This window comes from Rhinolophus sinicus, linkage group LG02 (assembly GCF_036562045.2).
Source record: "Rhinolophus sinicus isolate RSC01 linkage group LG02, ASM3656204v1, whole genome shotgun sequence".
In the NCBI taxonomy this organism is placed as follows: Eukaryota; Metazoa; Chordata; class Mammalia; order Chiroptera; family Rhinolophidae; genus Rhinolophus; species Rhinolophus sinicus.
Window position 1 is genome coordinate 101,324,996 of NC_133752.1, and position 15,437 is coordinate 101,340,432.

The window sequence follows — 15,437 nt, forward strand, 5'->3', positions numbered from 1 at the left end:
AATATAATATAATATAATATAATATAATATAATATAATACTGGGTCTCATGTAATTTTTGCTCCAAAAGATGCATTAGAGCTGATTGTCCAGCGAGGTCTTATTTTTGGGGAAACACAGTATATAGATTTCAAGTGTATATTTCTATAATAAATACATTATCTATATATCACGTTGTGTGTTCACCACCCAGAATCAGTTCTCCTTCCATCACCATATATTTGACTCCTTTTACCCTCATCTACCACCCCCTGCCCCCTTTACCCTCTGGTAACCACTAAACTGTTGTCTGTGTCTATGAGTTGTTGTTTCTTTGTTACTTTCAGTTTTATATCCCACATATGAGTGAAGTCATATGGTTCTTGACTTTTTCTGTCTGACCTTTTTTGCTAAGCATAATGGCAGTAATTCATCTTTGCTTATGGTCTAGTAGTATTCCATATGTCTATGTGCCACATTTTCTTTATCTAATCATCTATTGAAGGACACTGGTTGTTTCCATGTCTTGGCCACCGTAAATAATGCTGCAGTGAACAGAAAGGTACATATGTCTTTATGGATAAATGTTTTCAGATTTTTGGGGTAGATACCCAGGAGAGATTTTGGGGTCATATGGTAAATCTATTCTTAATTTTTTGAGGAACCTACATACTGTTTTCCATAAGGGCTGTACCAATGTACATTCCCACATTGTGTGCAGGTTCCTTTTTCTCCACAGCCTTTCCAACACTTGTAATTACTTGTCTTATTTATGATAGCCATTCTAACTGGTGTGAGGCGGTATCTCATTGTGGTTTTGATTTGCGTTTCCCTAATAGCTAGTGAAGTTGAACATCTTTTCATATATCTGTTGGCTGTTTGTACATCTTTTTGGGAAAAGTGTCTGTTCAGGTCTTCTGCACATTTTTTTAAATTGGATTGTTTGTGTTTTTGTTGTTGAGTTGTAGGAGTTCTTTACATATTTTGGATATCAGCCCCTCATCTGAGGTGTTGTTTGTAAATATCTTCTTCTATTCAATTGGTTGCCTCTTTGTTTTGTTGATGGTTTCTTTTGCTGTGCAGAAGCTTTTTAGTTTAATATAGTCCCATTCGTTTACTTTGGGTTTTACTAGAAGTTGTTTTTTTTTTTATTTTTAGTACCTTAAAATTGGACTGATAGAATAATGACTCAGCTGAAATTTCTAATAATTTCAGATACTGTGATTATAAGTGAGAAGATATATCAACAAGAGACTTTCTGAGATGTTTGGGATTAGTTGCAAACAGTATGTTATTTAAAAAATTCACATATTGATGTGCCTTTGCTTCCATCTAATTGTGTTCCAAGACAATGGTCCCACTTAAGAATTCTTTCAGACTCTTAGTTCTATAATAATTTCCAATTGCATTAGAGCTAGAGTTGACTCCTGGAGTCTTTAGCTTGAATCTATGTAAACTAAATGTTTTAAGAGATGCAAATGGTATCTTATTTTCTCTTCTTAATAACTAAGTTAAAAATTAACAAGCAAATAATCTTTATCTACAAGACATGAATTTCTTACAGGCATGCGTGTTTCTTCCCAGTACTTTTCCATTATCCTTAGAATAAAATCCAAATTCTTAACCATATTTTAAATGAATTCTCTCATACATACAATGGTTCCTGGTGACCTCATTCTCTACCACTCTCCTCTTTTCTCTGTCTGCTGCAGGTATGCTTACCAAATTGTTATTCCTCAGATATGCTAAACATGCTCCTGACTTAGGTCATATGGCTCCATTCACTATACTTTGGTTCCTACTCAAGTATTATTTTTCCAGAGGGTTCTTCTGTGACCATATGATCTAAAGATTATGCTTATCAAACTATTACCCTGCCAAATATTTTGAAGTAAAGTGATAAATGCTAAGAAGATAGATTTCATTCCTGTAAGCTCTCTGTCTAGATCAGATTGGCACATAGTGGGTTACTTAATAAATAATTATAGAATAAATACATTAATGAGTCAGTGTAGTCATCCCTCCACTATTTCACAATCTAGATTTGTTGATGGTTTTCTTATGTTAAACATTTTGAGACAATTACTATATCAGTGACACTGTATATTTTCTGTTACTTCACATCACAAGAAATATCAGTTTGTGCCAGTAATTATTAAGATGATGACTGCCAGAACTCCCGTATGAGAACTTCTCTTTTGTCTTTGTTATTAACAAGTAGTTAATGAGCAGTAGATTGAGATGATGTAAATATTTCATCCCTCAATAATCGTTCACCAAAAGAGCTCAATATCCTTTGATGGTCCTTGCCTTAATCAGTTGTATTCACGGTTGCAAAAGAGTGTTTTACTTAATTATAATTCTACATGTCTCCCTTCTAAGTACATTAGCTAACATTTTTCTGTAAAGAAGAGCTTTCTCTCTCCATTTTGCCTTTTTTCTTTTTTTACTTTTCCTTTTATTTTCCTATACATTTTGAGTATTCTTAAGTTTGGATTTTTAAAATATTTTTTCTATTGTACTCAATTATAAGAATTTTTAAAATGCTTTTATTGTCTAAATTTGGCAAGTGAGAGTTTCTCCTTTTGACAGTTCCAACTAACTTATTCTTTCCTTTTTTGATTTGTTTTTCTTATTTCCTTTCTAACACAACAAGATGTTGAAGGCTCAACTTGTGTTTTCTTTGGCCCTGTCCTAGGTCCATCGGGCTCTGGTTTCTTTAAGTAGTGAATGGTATTTAGAAACCAAGATCTGAAAACTTATTGTGCCTATTGAACTGAAGTCTTATGCATCTAGGCAATTTAGCCAAGTAAAACTAGGGAATACACAAAATCATAAGATTATACAGAAATCTCCACTACAAATACTACAGTATACAGAGTTCTCTGCTCATCTACCCGATTCCTTCCACACCCTCGTCTTTATTCACAGTGAATCCTGACTCTGAACAGTTAATAAATATAGTTTCTCACTTGCTCAATTCTAAACTTTATAGAAGAATGCATAATTATTAGATTACTTCAATACTACTACTACTACCAATCAGCCTAGTAATGGAGATTCAGATTTTTATTTCAACATTTTTTCATTGAATATGTCCTACTAAATTTGTACAATTAGAGCACTATGCTCATAAATTACATAAATTTTTCCTGTGGAATTATATTTTACATAAAGTAATGTTCTTTCATTTTTGTTTGTATTAATATTCAAGGTTTGCATTTTCATTCTTTTTTACTTAATTTTATTTTTTATGTGCTAAACCCGGTTCACAAGCCAACATTATATAGTATAGACAGATTTACTTGTTTACTCAGAGAAATCTTACTCTCATCTCCCTTTCCCTCTACCATTATCAACTTCTCACACCCCAGTGTAAAAACAATTGTAAATAAGACATTTAGGTGATACAAACAAACTTTAACACTTCATGTAGCTATTCTCCACTTGGAGAACTGCAAATGGAGTAGAAGACAAGAAGCTTTTATAGGTTAAAGAGTAAAGAACAACAAAGAGAAGAATAGAACCTCTTTGACTGGCTGGGGCCACACAGTTGACCTTGTTTGGGGTGAGAAGGCCCAGAGTTGCCTTGACCTTAGGGGACTGGCTGAATGGATATATGCATTTCTGGTCACATGGAGCGCCTACAGGGACAGGAAAGTCATCTAAGTTTTGGTTTGCTGATTTGCCCTCCCCCACCCAGCAGGATCGGTGCCATCTTCGGTCTAGAAAGTCATTTCAACAGAATAACGCTAGCAAAATGAATGTAATGAATTTGAAAATAGTTACTAAACCAGTGTTATATTAAAAGACCTATCCAGTCCTCTCTGAGAAGTGTTTATTCAGTGTGTGTCTATGACCATGGCAGCAAGTTCATAGTTTTATACGTATTGGTTAAATCATGGCAGGCTGTGATATCATTATTAATGATCTTGTCTTTCCTGGTGCAATTCAGTAGAACAACTAAGAAATATAGCTTAAACTGCTCAAGGAGATGGATGTCAATAATGTGTTCAGCCCTAGTTTCTGAGACGTTAAGGAAGATTGAAAGCACCGCTACTTAACAGGACACTGCGTCATAACCTGCTCTGTTAGCATCTCAATGCACAGGCTTCTTGATGTGGGCCTTACCTCTTTCCTCTTCATCATTTAGTATGCAGTGGATGATGAATTTCTTAAGCAGAGATATTTTGTGCCATACCTCTCCTTGGTCATTCCTGATCAAGCCTTAGCTGGGCTGTTGCGTGCTTCTGCTGGATATTTTCCCCTCTTATTTTCAAGTTTATTTTCAAACCCTGGTTCTACAAATAGCTCATGATGATTACCATGTCTTTGTATGTATAATCAAAACTACAATGATTTAGGTACCATACATAACCAAGGTTTTTGATTGAATTCCTGTGCTGTGGTAGAAAATACTAATTGGCAGATGACTTCAAAACAATCGCCTAATAAGTGAAGGAATGTTCTGAAATGTGCTTCTGAGTTCATTTATTCTCTCCCTACCATAGCTCTAAAAATACTTTAAATAAAACATAACATACAATTTGCTACCCATGTTGTTGATAAAGATTTAGAAATACATGTTAAAGGCTTTTAGAATGAAAACCACCTTTTTGATTGCTACTAAATTCCAGACATTCTGCTATGATAAGAAATGGTTAAAAGAAAGGGAAAGAAATCTGTTAAGAAAAGACAACTCATATATTGATGAGGTAAGAAATGTTGTAACATTAAGGAATTGTGTAGCAAACAGCAAATCTACATATACATTTACCCCTTCAGTCAACAATACAATTTCTAGCCATTTATATTGAAGATAAACATTCAATAATACAAAACTATAAATGCACAAGGTTGTTTATTGCAGTAATTTTGTAATAGAAATATACAGGAAATAACCTCGATGCTCAACTACAAGAGATGAATTGAATAAAATATAAATGCATATAATAGAGTTATAAGTAACTTAAAGAATGAAAACTCTCTGAACTTAACTGATATGTATATATTTTTTAAAAGCAAAGCAGGACGCAAAACTTAAGCTTAATAATGAAAGGAAACAACACTATGTTTAAGAACCTCACTGTTTTTCTTTTTCTTTTTTTCAATAATAAACTCAGGAAGTAAACCAGAAACTATTGAAAAAGGTTACACGGTTTTGACATAACTCCTAGGACCAAGATGGAGCCTCTCTTATAAACCAGGGTGCCATGTCAGCAAACTGCAATGTAGAACTTTTGTGTCCCTGCAAATGTTCTACTTGACCAAAAATGCAGTATATCCAGTCAGCCAATTCCCAAATGCCAAGCCAACGCTAGGCCCTCTCACTTCAAACAAAGTTGGCTATGTGGCCATAGCCATCATCTATATTTCATTTTTCTCCTTCCTGTTCTTTATTCTTTAGCCTAGAAAAGCTTCTTGCTTTCCTCCTCTTTGTGCAGTTATCCAAATGGAGACTGTCTGCTTTATGAAGTAATAAATAAATTTTGTTTCTGTTGCCTAAATTGTCTTTTTAAATCATTCTTTAACCAAAGGAATGTTTATTCATTTAAATATGTTTAACAGTTTTTGGAGATGACAGTGGCATCCAAAGCTGATTGCCAGTGGCCCACAGGACAACGGAGACACACGGGTAAGGCACCTGCTGAAAACTTTGAGCTCACTGTTCCTCTGATTGCTCCTCTCGTCAGCATCCGGCGTCAGTCACTCTTGGATTTGAGCTCTGCTCAAATAATTGCAAAAACCACAATTACCTTTGCACCAACTTATATATATATGTTTCATCTCCCCAAAATGTGCCTTTTGGGGTATTGATTTTAAGCTGGTTATTAAGTAACAAAAGACTCAGAATCGTTGACCGTCCCCCTTTCAAACTAAGAGATTCACATGGAAAGGCCTGCTCCAGGAACGGAATCTTAGCATATTCACCTTAACATCTGATAGGACTGATACAAGCAGGGGCCTATTAACAAGATTCCCTCTCTGTGTCTCCTTGTTTCTGGTTTGCCTAGCAGGAATTTGTTTACCATGTGCTTAGCTCTGTCTAACCGATAACAAAAGATGAATACAAGTCACGTTTGACTTCTGCAATTACAGGAGGTGCTCAGAGTGGTTACCATCAGCGTCCAGACACTTCTGATTGTGGCGAACTACTGCTTGAGCATAGATAACATTTCTTAAAATGTGTATACATTTTGTTGGTACCCCTGGGGTGTGTGTGTGTGTGTGTGTGTGCGTGTGTGTATATATATATACACACTTTATATTTCAAATAAAGTTTGTTTGAATGGACAGCTGCACAAAGGGAGCAGAGCTCAAATCCAAGAGTGACTGACGCCGGATGCTGACGAGAGGAGCAATCAGAGGAACAGTGAGCTCAAAGTTTTCAGCAGGTGCCTTACCCGTGTGTCTCCGTTGTCCTGTGGGCCACTGGCAATCAGCTTTGGATGCCACTGTCATCTCCAAAAACTGTTAAACATATTTAAATGAATAAACATTCCTTTGGTTAAAGAATGATTTAAAAAGACAATTTAGGCAACGGAAACAAAATTTATTTATTACTTCATAAAGCAGACAGTCTCCATTTGGATAACTGCACAAAGAGGAGGAAAGCAAGAAGCTTTTCTAGGCTAAAGAATAAAGAACAGGAAGGAGAAAAATGAAATATATATATATATATATATATATATATATATATATATACACACACACACACACACACACACACACATATGCATATATATATGTTGGTGCAAAGGTAATTGTGGTTTTTGCAATTATTTTTAGCCTCTTAAATAGCAATTACTTTTGTACCTAGAAAGGTTCTGGCACTGCAAAATGGCAAAATGGTTCTAGGGTTTGTTAAAGTCCCCACAAAGTTTCTGGAGTGCCAGGAAGGTTCCAGAATAGATATATTGGGAGTGTGCAGTGGGTAGCAGCCGTTAGGAGATTCACAAAGCTCTGAGGTTAAGTACACAGCATAAACCTTTGGGTGACTTGGGGAAATAAATTAAAAGACAAAAAAATTTGTATGGTTTTGACCATCAAATCAAAATCTTTAGTAGGTACAAGTCAGACTATCAGAAGCCATTAGGGTGTCCACCACTATAAAGAAATCTTTCACAAGCAATGATAGATCTGTTGCAAATGGGAATCTCAAAAGCCAAAGTAACAAAATTGGTGGGCAGGTGTCCAGCACTTAAAAGCTGTTAGAGCGCTTACCACCTCACTCTAAGACTCCCACTCTAAGATTACTTGGTCACAGAATGGGTTACATTGACAGTCGGTCTACCGCTAACATCAAGAAAATCTCTCTGCCACTGTGGCCACTTCATTAAAAAAAAAAAAAAAAGGAAAGAAAAAGAAAAGAAAAGAGAAGAAAAAAAGGAAATATCTATGCAATACCACAAAATCCTCACCCAGTGGCACATCCCTCTTATTTATCTTCAAGAGACCCAAGGCTGAGCTAAAGAAATGAGATCCTCAAGTTTCAACGCATTGCGTATTCAATCTTCTGACCTACCTGCTTACTTCATGTCTTAAAACCTGTGATCCCAGAAGGTGTAGATAACTATAAAAATGGTAAAATCTTGCTAAGACAACCTAGAATTACTGTGCCCCTTATGGGGAATATTCCAGTTAGACAAGATTGTTTATTTGAGAAGCACACTTGAAAGCAAGGGCACCTAAATCAAACAGACGGAATGGGATACCTATTTTAATTGGCATGCAGAAACCTCCAAAAGGTTTCTTAATTCCAAAACAGCTTCAATGCAGAAGGCTAGTGGAAAAGTAAAGATACAATAGGTACTTAAAACAAGACTGTAGGACTGACATGACTCCTAATACCCCCCTTCATCCTGCTTTGCCTCGGTACTCACCCCTATTTACTAATCCTCGCTGACTCGCTTTACCGCTCTGAAGAAACTACAAGACCGTAAACAAAAGTCTGCCAAGATAGGAGTCTTACAGTTGCCTTCATGTGGACCCCTCCCAGGGCTGACAGGACTCTGAGAGATTCTCCTGTACCTGCTACCAGTTAGTGCCTCACACAGCCAAGGGAAACTAGAATTAAATCAGTGGAAAACCCTGCCACATTCTGGTAGGTACCAGAGCTAGGCTCTCTACTTTAAACCCACTTGCTTCAGCCTGCAGATGGGATCCTGACAAAACTGGCAGAAGTTGGTAAAGGGTGAGAATCCTTACCAGAGTCAGCTTTCCCAGATCTATGTAGTGCCCATCTAAGAAAGGAAGGTAAAATTTTATGTTGTACCTTCTTTTCCAAATTCAGACTCTTGTGAATGTGGTTTGGAGTACCCATTAATTATTGAACTTTTTTCTCTCAGGGACAACTATTTCTTGTTTGTCTCATTTTGAATCCTGAGAACTTGGCTTGACTTTCTGCCTGTCTGGGGCACACAGGTTGTTGGTTCTTACGTACATAGGGAGCTCAACTATCAAGTTGAAGATGCAAAACCATGGCCAGACAGAAATATGGGTGGCACTCCATTTTGTGTAGGGTGCCAGGGACTGTTGTCAGCTGTCAGGGGAATTGTCTAAGTCTTTCTTTTGTTATCTTTGGGAGTGTCTGTGGATTTGGGGAGGGTAGTATTTTGCGTATTCTCTTTGGGAATACCTCTTGCATCCATAGGGTCATTTAGTACTACTTGTATAGGATGATACTTGACAAGATATTTGAAAGGACTTTTTTTTTTTTTCTATCTCTGTGATCAGAAGTTGGCCAAATTGGAAGCTGATATACAGAACCTGATAGAAACTTCATTTTTAGGCCGTATCCTCTAAACTACAATAAAACTATGTACCTATAGAGAAAGAAAACCAGTTCAAAGACAAAGAGCTCTAAATCTGAACATAGGAATATTTTGATTTATCTCAGTTTAAGATCTTCTCCCTGATAAAAACAAGCAAATTGAGTATAATTTAGTTGGATAAGTCGCTCAGCTCCTTGGTATCATTCAGGACACAACCCAATTCTTTGTGGAATAAATAAATGTTCTACAAATCTAGGATAACTTGTACAACTTGTCTCACAAATTGAGTCTTTACAAGAACAGAAAAAGCCTCCCAGTCCTTTTTACCAGTCCCCAAACCTCCTCTATTCATCTTAAAAGACTGTAGGTATAGTAAAAAATTTAGATTTAGGAAACAAAAGTCTTTCTTGGGGGAACCTGTGTTTTTTCTCCGTGATGTAAATGTTCTACCTGGTCTCCTCTAGAAACTGAGGGCCATCTCTTTGAAATGCAAACTTCAGGGAGGTAGTTCTTTTCAGAAGGAAAAACAAGAGTTGTTTTAAAAACTAAGCCTATGAAAAATCTTAGAAATATTGGCCACAAATTTTAGTGAAAAGTTTAATCCATCTGAGCAGATAACTTAGTTCATCTGCTAGGAACACAATTTGGATCCAAGTGCTCTTTTTTTTTTATAAACTAGTAAGTTTTGCATTATCATACCTGGCCCATGCCTAAAAGTTTAAAACAAAAGCTGTAAGATCTCTGCGTCTGTCTGTGTGTTTATATATGTCTCTGTTTATTATAAATGAGTAATATTTTTTTTCTACGTTGGGTGGTATGGCCAAAATACATTTGTAAAGAGTTTTACTTAATTGCCTTAAAGAAAAATTAAGCATTTATATAAGTGAAGTATATTCTCAGAAAAATAGAAACTAACTTAATTGTTTGTTTGTTTGTTTTGTTTTTTTAAGTTTAAATGATCAGGGATAATCTTTGATTAAAAAAATTAGTTTATATTTTTTGGTTCAATTAAAACAGGCATGTCTTTAGAGCTATTAATATTAAATATAATACAAACAACTTTTATTTTACCTATGTTTATTAAAAGTCAAAGAAGCTCATGATGTCGTTGTTACAGAATTTGTCAGCAAAAAAAGATAACTTTAGATGACAGTTAGCTGTTTAATGTCTGCTAAAACATCCGTGAGTGATCAAAATGTAATTGTTAAAAAACAAGTAAATTAAATAGATTTAAGTACAAGGTAACAATTTACAAATAACCTTTTCAACAATAAGTATGCTCCATGGTATGTTTACTTAAAAATAGTTTCCAAAATCATTTTGGCAACTTGAAACCTTAATGTTATGCTGAGATAAGTTATGTGATGGATATTCATTGAATATCTAGATCATTTCCAAAAAAGATAAAAAGCTGAAACACAATTACTTAACATAGGTTTATGTACTTTGGCTTTCTTTTATACAGAGGACTAAAGGTATTTGAATTTATTAGTAAACAGGTTTGTGCCAAATTGAAAATAATTTATTATGAGAAAGAATATACTTTCAGAAATTATGAAATATAGTTATAAATTTGCCAGTCCACAATTGTCTTTTTAGTTTTTACTAGGAATTAAGTGTTCTAAGGGTTGAGCATTTTAATTAATAGATGTAATTAAAACTACCACAAGTGATAAGGGAAACATCTCTATGGAAGGTAGGATGTATTTTTGGTAAGAAAACATGTGTTTTTATTAATGGAAAAAGAGAGTAATTTTGTCCTAGAGTAAAACAAATGATTGTTGCAGATTGAGAAAGAAGAAAGAAAAAAATAGGAAGAAATCTGAATGAATATAAAACAGTTGTAGAAAGAAGTTGTGGAAAAGCTTGATAAAAGAATTTTACATCTCATCCAGTTGGCTAGATTGCAATGGATTTTATTTATTTATTTATTTATTTATTTATTTATTTATTTATTTAAATGAGTTTCAATATTAAATGTATACTGGTGCAAAATTCAAATTTGCTTTTCTCTTTGTAAAAGCATAGTTTTCCTAGCTCATTGGTCTACTATTAATAAGAAATTGTAAACAAAGGTTTTTCTTTACTTTTGAAACAATCTGCCTGGAAAGCACACATGTTTTTTTGTCTCACCAAAATAATTAACTGTGCTTCACATGGTCTTTATAAGGTCCTTGATAACTTAAGAAAACCCAGTCTTCTAAACATTAAAAAAGCTGTAAATTATTTTACAACCATGTAACTTTCTATATTTGTCTTCTGAGTCTTTAACTGTCACCTTGGTTAAATGGGTATTTTTGACAAATTTCTCAAAAATCAAATTCTAAATGAAGTATTTTTACCTCAAAATAATCTTAGGATTTTTAAGAGGATCCCTAGAACATCACAAAAGGTTAGCTCTCTCTCCTTATAAAAAAAAAAACAACAACATGAAACTAACATATCTGCTCTGCTTGGTCAGAAATGCAATATATTCAGTCAGCCAGTTTCTAAACACCAAGCCGACTCTGGCCTTCTCAGCTCAAAAAAGGTTGACTGTGTAGCTACAGCCAATCAGATATTTCCTATTTTTTCTCGTTTTGGTTCTTTGTTCTTTATCCTAGAAAAGCTTCTTCCCCATCGTCAGTTCTCCAAATGGAGACTGTGCACTTAATGAAGTGTTAGAGTTTCTTTGTGTCACTTAAATTGTCTTCTTTATCATGTTTACCAATGTTATTTCATTTTACAAGTTACATTCAAATACTGACAGTGCATATTCTTAGGAAACTCTGTTATTCACTTAGGTTTAATTCACAACTACAAAGATGGTGCAAATTCAGATTTTAGGTTCAGTTACTTTAGTATGTTGTATGTCTTCAGTACCTGTCATCAACCAAAAGTTTCTTTGTTTCATTTATATGTGTAATGAATTTTTGTGGCAATTAAGTTATCACGAATTGCTATGTTATTGACCTTAGCAAATATGTTTTGCCTGTATTATATCACTTAAACTATTAAATTGTATCTTTCAACAAAAATGAAATTATTATAAAAATAAATACTTTAAGACCAATTTAGATTTTTCTTTCAGTAAGTATACAATTTAAATTCGAGGAGTGGGGCAGTTTGCCATCATAAATAAATCTGAGTCATTTTAGTGGACATAAGGTAAAGTGAAAGCAACAAAGTATAAGTTACGTTTTTCTCCATCCTCTTAAAGGTACTCTTACTTTGGATAGTAAAGACCCCCACCCCCTTTTTTAAATGAAAATCTTTATTAAAAGAAACAAAAGACAATTTCTTTCATAATTTCCTTCCAAAAGTATCAACTTCAATCATGTTTTATCAAAGATTTTAGCTATCAACATGTCTTCGAAGTAAGTTTCAAAACTTTCACTGTATATTGTCATTAGTTTACTATTCCTTTGCTAACAGCTCCCTCTATGTTCCACAACACACATGCTTATTGTTCAAGATCTGGAAAACTAGCTGTATTGTTTTTGTAATGAATACCCTCTTAGAAAAGAACTTAAGTTATTTGGTATTACGTGATAGAACACTAGAAACAGAGGTTATTTCTTGCCTCTGTTGCCAAAAAATGTGTCATTGTTTAAACTACACTTTTAGTACTTTTCTTAGGGTTGATTCATTACACTTCTATTTTAATTACATTTTATACAAACAACTATCTTAACTTACAAAAAACTGGGATCATACAGGCTAATATAATGCAGTAACAGATGTGTTTCCTGTTACTTTAATTCTTGTGTATTCTCTGTTCGTATCTGTGTCTCACTACTAGGAAAAATTAAGCTGGCTTAGGCTTGTGAAATGAAATATGATGAGAAGGGCAAAATTTTTGTTACTGGAAAAAAAGCATATATGTCAGCAAGTGGAAAAAGCTGACAATTCAATCTCAGTGGCCACTGTAAGAAATTGTAATAGGCTTGCCTCTTTGTGAATTTAAACATTTTGATGGAGATATATGAAATAAAATTTCACAATTATTTTTGCTTATATTCATGGGTGGCAAATCCATAGCAATAGAACTGCCCAACCTTTTTCCTGCAATGTCATTAAGTAATCACTGCTCTATTCTGTTGAGCTAAGATGTGACTTCAGAATCCTTCTCAAAATAATATCGTTACAGTCACAATGTTTAATATTAGATAAAAGCTACTTTTCATTTCTGTTAATATTTCCCATTGGATAATAAATATTAAAATTTGGATATACCATTTTGGAAGTTAAAAGTACAATAAATACGCTAGTTTTATAAAAGATAATTGTATTAGAGTTTTTTTTGTTGTTCTAAAATTTAGTTTAAAGTAAATTTGAAACATTTTCTTTCCCTTATATCAAGATTCCAATGTGATCTCTAATAAGAAACTTGTTCTAAAATTGACTTCCTTATACAGAACTGTAAATATAGAAAGGCATTGCACCTTAGTGGGGTAAAACTTACAGAAAATTAACCATTTTAATGCAAATACAGAGGGTGCTAAGAAAATGTACATACATTTAAGAAAGGAGAAATTGTATTAAAATTGTAATACTCAATATACTCGTATACCAATAACAGAAGATGAATACAAGTCACATGGCACCCCTGGTATTTTTTGGCACCCCCGGTATTTGTATACACATAGAAAGCAAATTTTGTTACACCTCCTGTTGTTATTTCAAGTATTTTTTTATAACAACCTAAATAAAAAGGTATTATTCTTCCTATTTTTACAGTTGGTAAACTGAGGCTCAGAAAATACAAGTAATTTATTTAAGTTACACACCTACTTTATAGCAAAGTTGAAATGCAGCCTAGATTTCCAACATGATAATTTTAACCGCCCCATGGTATTTTCTCCTTTTCTTTTAAGTACGCCTATAATGTATATCAATGTTAATGGAAAAACACACCATATATATTATATTTAAATATATATGACATATAAAATTACTTTAAAAATAACTTTATACACTACTTTATTTAAGCAAAACTTTACTAGAAGAAAAGATTCACATCATGCATGTCAGTCAAAGGCTTGTCGCTAATGTAAAAATGAGCCTTACAAGTGAAAAATCCATATTCAGATATCTCAGCAGTAAACCAGGAAATATGAACACAGAATACACAGAAGAAGAAATACAAAGAGCTTGTCACCAGAGCAATATCAACAGTAGTCCAAAAACAATAAATACATCTAAAAATAAGATGCTATATATTGCCTTCCTATTGGAGAAACATTTTTATAGATTTATAAAAACTTTTGTGTGTGAGGATGTAGTATGAAGAGGAGTCTCATACGGTGATATCAGAATTATATTTTTATAAACTTTTTCAGGAAACTATGTATATATTTTCATTAAATTACTTTACTAATCTATCCATTAATATGCAAAATAATGTGTACCAAGACACAGGTTGCAACTTTATTTTTAAGAACAAGCAAAATTGTTCAACTTTGAAAAATGTTTAAAGAAGGTATTGATTATGCGTGTGGTAGAATAAAATAATGGGGTGTATATGTAAACTTTGATGAATGTCCATAATGTATTGTTGAAGCGGAAAAAAAATCATAAAGTATGCAGAATATTATCTTGTGTTTAACTATTAATTACAATGATCATTCATAGGCAGTAGAATTAAAAAAGGATAAAGAGAATGGTAGGACATTTATTTACATTGAACTCTGCTTCTGTATTTTGAAATGTTCCAATATACATATTTTTATTAATTAAAATCAGTAACCATTTAACTAAATAGTTTTTCATTGGCAAATGGATCTCTTTACATGAACTAACACTAACACGGAAAAAGTTAAAAAGTTCCAAAAGAAGTACCAAAGTTAGGTACACTTTTTACTGAGAATCTAAGTATATTTGCTTATATGCAAGATTACAACAGAACAGAAAGGAAAAAAGTAATAATAATTTTAGAAGAAAAGCATGACAGTGTGAATTTGAGAGCATTGCTTATCAAAAATACAGAAAAAATGACAGCATTATATAATCAAGGAAAGTAAATTTAATATAGAACAAATTTAGCACCATTCTAGAGAGGAAATGTTGTGTAATTTTTACCAGAATATATATTTCTTTTTTTTCTTCTTCTTTTTTTTTTTTTTTTAGTTCCAGTTGTAGAAAACAAGAAACAGACATTTATGCCCCTCACAAAGTGATAACTCCCCTCCCCTAATTTACTACCCCTTTGATATCGTACATAGCTGTTACAATTCCATTGACTATATTCCTTATGCTGCACCATAGAATATACTTGTAGATTTCGAATGTTGTAGGGAAACCTAGAAAATTAGGTGATATTTGAGCTGTCACCAAAAAAATAAAATAAAACAACTTAGCCACCCAATAAAACAATTAAGATATACCCAAATGCTAAATTTATAATCTTCTTTTCTTATTCCCATCTCTTATTCTTTTTTTTTTCACATATTACATTCCACTAGAACAAATCTCTACTTCCTTAAATCCTAAGACTTGTTCAAAAGGTGCTTTTGTCTGTAAGACACCCTTACCCATTCTCAATAATTATATTACTAACCAACTTTCTCAAGGTTAAGCTACTTAACACACTTAAATGCTCAAGGCCTTACAATAACAAATGCTTGTTTTTCAAAAGACTTATTTATTTATTTTTTAGAGCAGTTTTAGGTTCGCAGCAAAATCTAGAGCAAGGTAGAGCGATTTC